Source organism: Nuphar pumila, chromosome 4 (genome assembly GCF_984573655.1).
Source record: "Nuphar pumila chromosome 4, dmNupPumi1.hap1.1, whole genome shotgun sequence".
Taxonomy (NCBI): Eukaryota; Viridiplantae; Streptophyta; class Magnoliopsida; order Nymphaeales; family Nymphaeaceae; genus Nuphar; species Nuphar pumila.
This window is the reverse complement of record NC_143252.1, coordinates 96,489,481-96,503,002: the sequence shown is the minus strand read 5'-3', so window position 1 is coordinate 96,503,002 and position 13,522 is coordinate 96,489,481.

Genomic DNA, 13,522 nt, shown 5'->3' with positions numbered 1-13,522 from the left:
ACAATATAAAAGGAGTTATGTATTACACATATGATTCATATAAACATCCCAAACAGATCTTCTCACATGGTGTTAGATGCAATAAAATATGAATATAGTTCAATCATGTAGAATAAAGTTTGGACTCTTGTTGACTTGCCAGAAGGATATTGTACTTTAAAATGCAAATGAATTTTTAAAAGGAAACTCAAAGCTAATGGGTCTATTGAAAAATATAAAGCTCGTTTAGTAGCCAAAGGCTATAATCAACAAGAAAGAATTGATCGTAATGAGACATTCTCTCCAGTTGATAAATTCATTTTTATTCAAGTTTTGTTGTCTTTTGGCCTTCCATGATCTTAAACTACATCAATTGGATGTCAAAATTGCTTTCTTTAATGGAAATCAAAATGAACAAATTTATATGACACAACCAGAAGGGTTTTAAGTTTTAGAAAAAGTGTACAAGGCATGCAAATTGCTTAAATCTCTTTATGGGTTGATGCAAGCATCAAGACAATGGTATAAGAAATTTCATGATTCACTTGTTTCTTATGATTTTTTTTATAAACTAATGTGACCATTGTATATATCACAAGGATAATGGGAGAAGTGTTATTTATATGTCTCTTTATGTAGATGTCATTCTCATTGCTAATAATGATTTGAGACTCTCAATGAGACAAAAAGTGGATTTCATCTTTATTTTCTATGAAAGATCTTGGTGAAACTTGTTATGTTTTGGGAATCAAAATTACTAAAGATTGATTTAACAAGACTATTTTCTTATCCCAAGAGAGTTATCTAAATCATGTTTTGGAGAGATTCAATATGACAAATTATAATCCTAACAGTACACCAATGAATAAGTCCATTAAGCTCAATGTTGAGATGAGACCCAAGAATGATGATGAATGACAATCTATGAAGAAAATTACATATGCTAGTGTTATGGGTCCTCACATGTATGCCATGATTTGCACTAGACGAGATATATATTATGTTGTGGGTCTTGTGAGATGATATTAGAGTGGTCTAGGACTGTAGCATTAAACTACGATGAATCAGATATTGTGTTATATTAAATGTACCAAATCTCTTTCTCTTGTATATAGAGGTACATATCTCTCTCTTCTGGGATATACAGATGTTGATTGTCAAGGTGACCCGGAAAAAGATTTTTCACTTCTGGATATGCTTTCAGATATAGTGGTGTTATTGTCTCTTGGTGCTTAAAGAAACAATCTAGTATTATATTATCTACTATGAAGGCAAAATTTCATGTAGTTGTAGAAGCAGTTAAAGAAGCCATATGGATAAAAAAAATTATGATTGGCATGAGTATATATAATGATGTATATTTTTTGTCACCATATTTTGTGATAATCAGTCACTTATTGCATTATTGAAGTATCCAAAATTTTATGGAAGGAAAGCATATAGCTGGTCGTTATTCATTTATTGAAGATGAAGTTGAAAAGGGATAGGTCATCCTATCATACTTACCTCAACTATGCTTGCAGATCCATTAACCAAAGCACTAAACCCAGGATCATTTGTGAAACATGTTTTTGAAATAGGTATAAGATTGTACTCTCAAAAAAAATATTTAGGCCAAGTGGGAGATGTTGGATTTTGTATGACCTTGCATAATTTTTTAATGAAATCCATGGATATTTAAATAAATAAATTCATGTTTTGTTCATGAACAATTTCATATTATTGCATGTAATTGTGGCTTGTATAAGATTATATTGTGGTACTAATCGGTTATATATAGGCTGAGCTCATCTGAAAATTAAACATGAAATACGTCAAATTGACATAAAAAAACCCCAGCCTCGAGACTATTAGATGCACTACCTTGGATGTCTCACATATGAGATTAAGGATACATCTGAGTTAGTTGGGGTGATATAGTGTGTCTTCTTTTATTTTTTCTGCAGTAGGGTTTTCTGAAGAAGATGCCTTAAGGAGATGGACCTACTCAAGGTGTCAGTATTGGGAAATCACCTGAGGACCCAACAAAAACTTGTGGAACATGCAACACACATGCTTGAAAGAGGCCCCTAATGTCTCTATGTATCTGTTAGATATTTTTCGTGTGCGAATGGCAGGTAGCCCTCTGCAGTAACAATGGTTAACAACACATTCATTGGTGACCATGAGATGAAATTGACTAAGCGAACTTTGGTCTTGGGTAATTAATGTGCCAATTATTGGTTCTCATGTCCAAGGTAAGCAGGGTTTTTCCAATACCTGTTATGGTACTCAATGTGAGCACACCATACAAGTCATGCCTCTAATACATCTTTCAATGTGAGTTATATTAATATATAATAGTAATTAAGTTTATTAAATAAAAACCATGATTTTCCAAACAAGTTTTGTAACGACCCCAACTCATCCCCGTTGAAAAGTAGATTTTTTTTTAACAATTGCAGAAACCAAAACCCAAGGATCTGGGGCCTCACAAACTTAACATCCAAACCACAAGGTATTTCTTCATTGAACCATCAAAATACAATAACTAACGTTATTAATAAAAAATCAAAGTCTGAGAACAAAAGTAAATTAAAATTCAAAATCATAGTGTCACACTGTCCAAAATAATAGAAGGTAAGTAAGGCAATCTCGTAGGATCCCTGTGGCAGTCGTCCTCATCACTGAACATCAGATCCTGTGAAAAACATAAATAGTACTGAATAAGAATCACAGATTCTTTGTACGAAATCCTTTAAAAATCCAAAAAGGCAAGAAAAAACATAAATCAAATTCATGCAAGTTTTCAGAAAAAACTAAATAAAATGTTATGATGAATTATGATGATCTTTTGAGTTGATTGAGATAGCCAGTTATGAATCTATAGACTTGATTTTCTGTTATAACATGATTATATGTTGAACTCATATATGAGAATTAGACTCTTATCGATTTTAGATATTGATATGAAGTTATGATTGTGACACTTATGTTAGCATATAGGTGAATGACACACCACACTTATAAATGACTAGGTTGACTTATTAGGTGAATAACACATCATGCCTACATAGTTTTGTTATAAATGATTGCATTATGATTGTCTGATTTGAAATATATCACACCTATGTATTATGATTGATGTGTATCATGAACATCTAACTAATTTACTTAGAAAGCATATGTGTGTGTTTCATGCTAGCCATGATCAAATATAATTTGACCTATTATTTATAAGAATTATGAATGTATATGAAAATGATGCAATGACCTGAATGTTTTAGATGCATATATATATATATATATATATATATATATATATATATATATATATATATATATATATATATATATATATTCAAGCGATGTCTTGAATGCATGTGAATTATGCTTTATGATGTGACTTTATGTTGAATAAAATATTAAGTGATGAAATACTTTTAAATGCCTTATGTTTAAATGCTTGAATGGATGACTTATGGGGTGTTGTTCCCTTGTCTGTCACTTGATGATTGATGAATAATATATCATGTTTTTACTTGTGAATGCTTGATATGCTTTCTTTAAGTTTGAGTTTGGGTTGTTGTACTGGACTGTAGCGAGTCTGACCTCGTTTTATGGGGGACAGGTAATGCAGGTATAGTATGATGACTAAGTGAAGCAAAAAATTGGTCAAGCTACATCCTTGAGGCTCCACTCTTACCTTACGATCTTGGTAGACATGATCTTTTTGTTTTAAGTACTTGATCATGTAGAAACTGATCTATTATTTTTATACTCTGATTTGAAATAAAATTAAAATTCTTCGTATTTCAGTCTTATATTGTTCGTAGTTTGAAATGTATAGATCCTGTATATTTTGATTTAATTGTGATCTTTAGTGTAACCCCACTCAAAGTCCTAACCGTTTATAAAAATTGATTCTGCATTATAAAATCTTATTTACTTATACATTACAAAAAAAAAATTAGTCTCGAAATTTCAATATTTGAACAATAATTAAGGTTAAAATTTTGGGAGCATTACAAGTTTTAATAAATCAAGTTTTTAGGGATGTGCTTATAAAAACCAAAGTTTTTGAATATTATTTTGTTACCCCTAAAATCTCTACAATCTTCTTTTAAAAGAGTTTGAATTTATTAATTAAAATAATTACTGAGAGTTTGGCTTGGTTTAAGAAAGTGTAGTTGGAGATAAGGCCAACTGGAACTCCTGTCTTAATGGTAGAAGGGGTCCTCAACACTATAAATAAGAGTCACACCTTTGGAGGGAGTATGAAAAAATCCTTCTAGGTAACCTAGTGTAATTGAGTCAAAAGGCAAGCCTAATGTCCGCCCCCATTCAGTTTTCTCCCATACCAAGGGTGGACACAAAACCTCAAGCCTGGTTCAAATTTTTATGGTGGCTTGAGGAAAATGTATGTTGGTTTTATCTTGTGCTTCTTTTTATTTCCTCTTTCAACGTGTTATGAGGCTTCATCAGGTAAAAGCAAGTATGTTTTGCCATTCTTATTTAGTTTAAGCATGTTAAATTAGTTACTTATTTGAATAGCCATTTTAAATTTTGTTAATATCTTATCAACTACATTTGATTGGCCAGTTCATTGGTTATGTATGCAGTCAGATGCGCCACGTGCTTACACTGATTCGATGCATCAATGTTGTCGATCGTTCATGTTGTCAACATTTGTCCTGACAACATTTTTCTTTTTCATGGTGTTATAATGTTATTCTGTTTTATTTATAATGGTGTGAACCATAGACTAAGGGTGTCAATGGGTCGGGTTTGGTTTGGACTCAGGTGGAACCAAACTTAGACAAAAATTTTTGAGTACGGTATCGGGTTTGGACCAGGGTCTAATCGGGTCCACTATAAGAAAAATCATACCTGAACTCGATAAGAACTACATAAACCAAATCCAGACCATACCCTGTAAAACCATTTTTTTAATCATTTTTACATTGAAAAATTACATGTTTTAGTCGAAACTCCGGTCGAGTCTGGGTCTAATATAAAAATTCACAAACTATACTCGAGTCCATGTATTAATCAAAGCTTTAGGTTCAGACTCGAGTCTTAATTGGGTTTTCTTATTTATCACCATACTTGGATCCTATTGAGTTTGGTTCGGGTTGGGTCCTGGTAAACCAGGCCCATTGGCATCGTGGACCTTATTATTATAAATCATGACATGTTGTAGTTGAATAGACTATGGTCAAGTTGTTATAATGTTATAATGCATAAACATGAATATATGTAACATGAACGACAACATCCTCACATGGGCATCGACCATGACGTACTCATCCTTGCATCATGAGTGAATACATGGAATATGATATTTTGTTTTAGTATTTTTTTTATTGATTCTTATGAATTATGTGAAAATCAAGTTTTCTTATGGGTTGTTGTTCATGTTTGAAAATATTCTTAATTTTGGTTAGAACTAAAAGAAAATATTGTTATGTTGTTATATTGTTTTTTTATATCAACAATCATACATATATCTTCACTAAAACATGACTAAGATATTTCTATGGCTGCATGAAGTTTGGGACATCCGCATCTTTATGTTAACAATATGTATTATTCAAATAAATTAATTTTTTAATAATACATATTATTCAAATAAATCAATATCATCAATATTTCTAAGTTCTGTTGGTTATTTATCGATCCTAACCTACAACGTTTAGCTGTGAATGTGTTAAAAAATAATGACATGACACATTGTTACAAGTCAAATTCACAACCTAAAAGCAAAAATGCTTGATAATGTCAGTCAAATAAATCTATTCATAGGGACAAATCTTTTACAATTGCACTGTGATCAAAACAAACATTGCCATACATGTGATAATATTTCTTTGGACGTTATCATTGTTGTTGGCCATAAGTGGAGCCTTGATTCGGCTAATTTGCTTCTGCCAATTTTCAAATGTTGTCCTGTTGTCTTTCATTCTCTTGTCATTCATGTCTCTTCAATGCTTACTCTTTGTATGAGGTTTTCTAATAAAAAGAATTGTTTTCTTCTCTCTCAAAAAAGGATTTTTATTTGAAATTTGAAATTATTTTCTTCAACGCTTACAAAATTGCAGATTCTCTTTCAGAGAAAAAGAAGTATTCTTAAATGCTATTTAGGTCGCATCGATCACGAAAGGGTTGGTCTAGTGGCACAAAATGAGGTTTTCGATTAAATTCCCTTACAGTTGGCAACAAATAGGATGGTCGTACATACCAAGAAAGAGGAAGGAATAATGACATCATAATATTGAAGCCTGCTGTATAACAGCATGCAATTTAGTTCTGTGCTCCCAATGCCGCATCGCAACAAACTAGGGATGTCAGTGGGTTGGGTATCCACACATCAAATTGTACTCAAAACCACCCAAATAATGAAGTGCCAGATTCTGGTTTAGGTTCGGCTTTGGTCAAGTCAATAAGATGAAATCGTAAACCTGGATACGTATATAATTTAAAGAGTTTGCATTACGTACTATTCAGGTCTGGATCGGGTTGGGTATCCAATACAAACCCGATCCATTAACAACCTGACACCAGACACGAGGCACCTTCTTCAAAGTTCAAATGCCTAAGTTTAGATTGACCTATGCCAGATAGAGAGACCTCATGGCGGATTTGACATGGGATGCTTGGCTTGTTCAGAGCCTTGTAAGCAAGGGAAGATCTGGATCCAACTGATCTCACTCAACAAGAAAGCATTATCCCACCTAATCAGGTATATCAAGTCGTAGATCCTTTAAATTTTGCATTTGAAACGACTTGGACCAGGTTAATTAGGTAGAAGCATTCCAAGACGGTTTAGCTTCCCAAAACAGGTAGCAGATTGGTTGGAGTCTCATCATTCCATTACAGGTCTGAACAGTATCCAACCATTGTCTATTCATCTGGCTAGCATCTGCATCAGACGCATGACAAATATAGGCAGATCACCAAAATCAGACAATGGATCCTGATTTGAATGAGGTCTAACCCAAACTATTTTACCCTATTTCAGCAGATCCAGTACCATAGGGACTCAGAACAATAACTGGACCTAGGGTTATCCTGTAAGATCCAAATTATATCTGGACTCAAGATGGGACTCAACCATGAAAAGAAGGATATGTTATCAGGTGATGCACCCACGGATCCGGATACATGGCATTCTACCAAAAAGAAGAAGAGCAAGAAGAAGTCGGAGGACTACTATTGGTCCGAGATCCAATTGGATCCAATTCATTTAATTTTTTTTTAAATTTATTATTAGTTTTTGGAGTTCTATTCGAATTTTGGATTTATCCAAGATCCAAAAGTAAGATTAGGGATTTATTTTTTTATAAATACTTGTTATGTGAGAGGATTAAGAAGATGGATGGTTGAATATTATTATTTTCTTTGAATTTTTTTGTAGTTTTTATTATTTTTTAATTTTAGTTTTTGGGCATAAGAGCAGGGCAACGTAGGGATTTATCACATCTTTGGGTTGGAAGGTGCATCAATTTGGTATTAGAGCCAAAGTTGATTGATCAAGATATGTGATGGCACAAAGTTCAAAAGGTGATGTTGAATAATCTATGGAGGAACACGTAAATCTGATGGAGTCTGATGTCAAAGGGCGGCAAGCTTATGTAGCTAAAATCGATAGAAAGTTGAACAAGTTGATCAGAGAGTTTGGAACATACAAACATTGATAGGCACCATTGGTGGGATTGGAGCAACAGTTGATGTAACTTTTGAACAAGCGATTGCCCATTCTCAAAACCCCATAAGAAGGCCACAACAATGAATCTCATCACCATGTTAGTATGTCGCAATCACCAATCATTTTCACACCAGAAATGTTGATCTTGAAGCAGATGGCATCACCATTTAGGTTGGAGCCCATGGGTTTAAATCACCCATTGACGAACATGAGAGAACATCTAGCTGAATCGGCTCCATCAGGACTACAACAAGGTAGAAACCCAATCCAGAATCCCACTCAACCAAGAGAGGCCACTAGAAGGATGACCACCACCAGTGGTTTTGCGTTGGTGGCACTCAGTCGAGGAGGCCCCATCAATGGGAAAGAGGCCAATGACCTTTAATCCATCGCCAATTGTGCCCTAGGGTTGGGATAGTTTCTGGCCAACAGAGACATTGTCATTAGTCGAGTTTATCGTGGCAACCCACCGTCGGGTGATCTCAACTAGTGAAAAGCTCCACTGACGAAGGGGGTTTCAGCTCCTCCCTGTAACACCCCAATTTTTAAATCCCCAAAATCATGGATTTTTTTTAAATGCCTTTAAATCACTTTATAAAATTACATTAGAAAAATCAATCGGGACTAAAACTTGGCGTGTTACTTCTCGTTTACATCAAATTCATATATGCATTTAATTCAAAAATCAAATGCTTATAAATTGAATCAAACATCCATACATGTACAAATTAATTATAAAAGTCCATTAACAAGTTAAATCAAATATCAAACTCTTTGAGCTATTTAAAATGCTCTCAATCCAAAATGTCAGAGGTTTGGAAAAGGTATGGCTTGGTCCCCGTTGCAACCTCCCACCATCGCACATGAGCTCACTCACTTTCTGAAAAACATTAAACCATAGGTCAAACAAAATTGTCTCAGTAGGTTAGAGTTATACTAAACATGTAATCTAGAATACGTAATTATATCAAATTTTCATGTATTTAACAAAATTAAATACAAACAAATTTAACATGTATTGCAAATAGTCCAAGTAAGCATACAATGGCAAAATTTAACATTTATTACTAATTCATTCAAACTTAAACAATTCAAATTGCATAGACATAATTAAAGATGCACAAGCAGTTAAAAATGCATGCACTTACCAATGCAGAAGTCGATTCTCATGCATGAACTAATTCTTATCTTTAATTGAATTTTCTTTATTATATGATGCATGCTATGCTTATTTAATGCACAATCATGTAGGTTATAGTTTTTAGAACCCTGTGAGTATAAACACAGGCAGAAAAGTCCTAGGTCAAGGTCATGATGTAGGCGGTGTTTTCAATCAAAGGGTGACTTTATCCTGGCTAGGAACAATTTGCCAGTATCGGGTGAGGGACGCAAAGAGCAAGAGAAGTTCTCACACTACCATCCTAATGCATCAGACTTTACTCATGAGATTTTGTATCCTCTATGTTGTAGTCTAATGTGGAGGGTTCCCCTATCTTCGTGGTTGGGGAGGAACAACCTTCTGTGCTCAAATCAGTACCTATGAAGCTAGACTAGTATCAATCATTTAATGTTATATGTTTAACTTTTAATTACTTGTTTTATATGCAACACCCATTTAACAGTCTCATTCAATAAATTCGGTCACCTTGGGGCCTAAGGATGCATTTTTGAAACCTTTAGTTTGAGACCATAGCATGTGTTTCATTTCTTTTAAAATCGTGCATGAATGCATAAACAAAGAAATAAAAGTTTCTTTAACAACAGATGCATTTATTCATTTACATCATTCAAATCATGTACATGGCAGTCATATACAAGGAATTACAACATGTTCAATAATACATAACATTTGCATTCAATACGCATAATGGGCACTTCAGTCCATCCATTCGATATAGGCCATAGGGGCATGCTTGTGCCTTAACATTTTTATCAATTCATGTCACATACGTGGACACTTTAATTCCCTATAGTAAACTCATAATTTTAACAGTTCATAGCAGCTAAACATTAATTCAAAACAGCATATACACATTCGTAGAGTTTTTGCTACAATTAGCTGGTTGAGTTCTAAACCGGGTCCAAACTTGCGAAAACCCAATTCTGTCCGACTGTTACAGAGACTATAAAAAAAAATTCAGTCGATTGTTAGAGCTGATTTTTTCATAGTTTGTAGGATAGCTTTCTGATGCCGCAAATTGTTCGTAAAAATTCATTCGTATGAGAGAGTTACAAACATTTTTGTATAAACGTATACTTTTTTGTTTTGACTATCATAAAATAAAGCTCAGTCTATAAATAGATCTCAAAATTTTATAGTAAGTGTAAAAGTTTGTTATCTTTCCAACGCAATAAACTGCTTATTAAAACTCATTCGAATGAGGGAGATACGTGCAATTTACCGATCGAGTATCAAGACAAAAATATGTACTAATGAGTATATGCATTGGGGAGAGGCCAAAACAGGCAAACCAAATTCATATTTCCAATTTTTTTGTATGAAGTAAGCAATAAAAATGATAAAATTTTAACTACACTAAACTAAGATAAACTACATTGGACAAATCCTATGTTTGCAGTCGTTGGGCTGGAAAACAGACCCGTCTCACCAAGGACTATTTTCTCAGAAATAGTTTCAGTAAAATTATGATATAACATGATAGGTTCATAATTTTTTTATAAAATAAAAATCAGAAACTCATGCTACTATTTCAGAGTATTCACATGCACATACACTACAATCTCCAATTAAATTTTGCTAGAAAATAATTAGACATATCATGGATTTTGCTAAAATTACCAATTATTTTTCTAAGAAACCCGATAAAATAAAACACGTATTTTCCTATGAAATCAACCATGAAAATCATTCTAAGTTTTACAGTATATCCATGTGATCATGATCTACTAATCTTAACCGAAATTTGTAGAAAAATAATTAACACATGTATTTTAAAAATTTTATAGTTTTCATTTTAGAGAAATCGGTTTTCAAAGAAAATGATTTTTAGAGGGTTTTCTTTCGAAAACCCCTTTCTATTATATACTTCGATAGGCCTAAGATAAATCCGCATATGGGAGACATGGTTTAGGGTCTATACTTATGAAAAATTGAAGAAATTTTTGCTCACAAATTCTATTTTATGTGTAGAGTATAAACCCCCCTACATTTTTGATGAAAAATCGGTTCTATGTGCATAGATTGCTCTTCTAGCATAAATCAACCATCCAACACAAACAATGGCCTCACTCACAACCTTCTTACGCTCCTCACATGAACGTGGATGCCTTCCTTATTGAGTCAAGGGTGAAAACACCAAGGTTTTAGTGTGAGAAAAGGAGAGAAGAAAAGAAGGATTTTAGAGAAGGGAAAAAAGACTAAGAAAAACTAAGGTGAGCAAATAGTGGGGTTGTGAGACCCTCTCTTGCTTAAATAGGGAGTAGGGGAAGTCAAGAATTGGAGTAAATCCCAGCCCTTTATCTAGATCTAGGGCACTCTTTCTATTTTTTTCTAAACCCTACTTTCTTTCTTTTTCTCCTTTTTACTGGCTTAGGGCGTATGATTTATTTCATACATATTATGTACTATGTAACTCATATGATATATATACAAAATAGCCTCATGGGCTGGTCAACCCTCATGGTGTTGACCCCTTTTCTGTTTTGTGAAATGGCAACATGTCCATATATTTATTTTTTTCTTAATATGGTTAGCTTATATTATTTAGTTCCTACTTATTATATATTATATATACTATATAACATATAGGGAATAGACCAAATGGGCTGGTTGACCCCCATGGTCTAGCCCTTTCCATATTTCTAATTGTCAACTTGCTTGCTTGGCAAGTTGACAAGGTAGGTGTATATATATATATATATATATATTCTTTTCTTTCTTTTCTTTTTCTTTTCTTTTTTTTTGGCCCCAGCCCACCCCCTCCTAGAACCCACTAGGAGGGGATTCCTCTCTCTAAGAGCCTTATTTTGAATTAAGGCAAGTTTTGACTTTTCAAAACTTGTCTTGAAATTTGGTAAGTTTTAATTAAAACTTGATTTTAAAGTGTCTTTTTTTTTTTAACTTGAAATTGGAGTGACACATAGAATGGCATGACCCATCTATGGAATCCTACCCATTTATAAATTTTAATTAAGTTTTTTGAGTTCCATTCCACTAAATGAGATTCTTAATTAATTTAAATTAAATTTATTTTAAATTCAAATTCAATTCTTTACAAATTGAAATATAAACTTAAATGAAATGACATTAAATGAATTTGAATTAGACTTTATTTCAATTAGATGTCACCTATTAAAATTTAAAAACTCATACATTTTAATTATTTATTTTAAATATTTTTTTAGAGGTTAATTCTAATTCTTCAAAAATAATTTCTAAAAAATTTGAAACTCAATAGGGTCGATAAAACTATTGGGCGTATAGGGGTATATTTCTTATACTTAGATTTTTTTCTAAATCCTGCAAACCCAATAGCACAATACTTAAGTCAAATTATCATTATAAAATTTTTCTTCTAGAAATACCATTTTCTCAAAAATGCATTTTGAAAACAATTTCTACCACGGTTGGCAGGACCCATTGTCGTTTTGAATATTTGATTTTATTTTGGTTTTATACATTAGATTTCAAATTAAATTCAAATTTATTGAATTCACATTACATACATATCAAGTTATCCTAAATTCGTCTGAAATCCCATTCGACTTTATTTCGATAAAATTTATCAGTTATTTTATTAAATTTTATCTTTTTCTGAAATTTGATTCTGAATGTGAATTTTACTTAAATCAACTCAAATCAACTTTAATTTTTCATAGGATGTTTCTAATATCTTGTTTTAGGCTAATTTATATTTTTATATCTCTTTCTCATAAAATTCATTACTATTATTATTATTATTTTATTTATTAAAAATACCCTAAAAATTTGCATTATATTAGGTTTGGATTAGCTATATGAACACTATGCCAAAATCCTATGTAGAGAGGAAAAAGTAATCTTATCCCGACCCAATGAATCTGAAGTCGAATTTCATCTTTTGAGACCTATTATAAAACAGAGGATGATATCAGCCTTAAAAGTGAATAGGTATCTCTAGAGGGGAGATATTGCTTTCTTGGTGAATGTGATTGGGGTGAGGTCAAGGTCCAGATCCACGATTTGGATATTGTCAGAGACTTCCCCGATGTATTTTCGAACGAGTTACCAGGGATACCTCTACCTCTAGAAGTAAAATTCAGGATTGACTTAGTACCAGGTACTAAGCCAATCTCCCGGGCACCTTACCGAATGGCGTCAGCAGAATTAAAAAAGCAACTACAAGAACTGATGGAGTATGGGTTTGTGAGACCAAGCATATCGCCATGGAGTGCACCAGTGTTGTTCGTGAAAAAAAAGATGGATCAATGAGACTATGTATTGATTACAAAATGCTCAATCAGGCGACGATAAAGAACAAATATCTTTTGCCTCGTATTGAGGATCTGTTTGATCAATTGAGGAAAGCCAAAGTCTTTTTGAAGATTGACTTGAGATCAGGATATTATCAGTTGAGGATCAAAGATGAAGACATCCCTAAGTCGGCCTTCCGCACTAGGTACGACCACTATGAGTTTGTTGTGATGCCTTTTGGACTCACGAATGCCCCTGCCGCCTTCATAGACTTGATGAATCGAGTCTTCAGGCCATATCAGGACACTTTTGTCATTGTTATCATTGATGATATATTAATATATTCAAAGAATGAAGACAAACACCGAGAACATCTGAGGATCATGCTGGAAACCCTACGAGAACACCAACTATACGCCAAATTTTCAAAGTATGAATTCTGG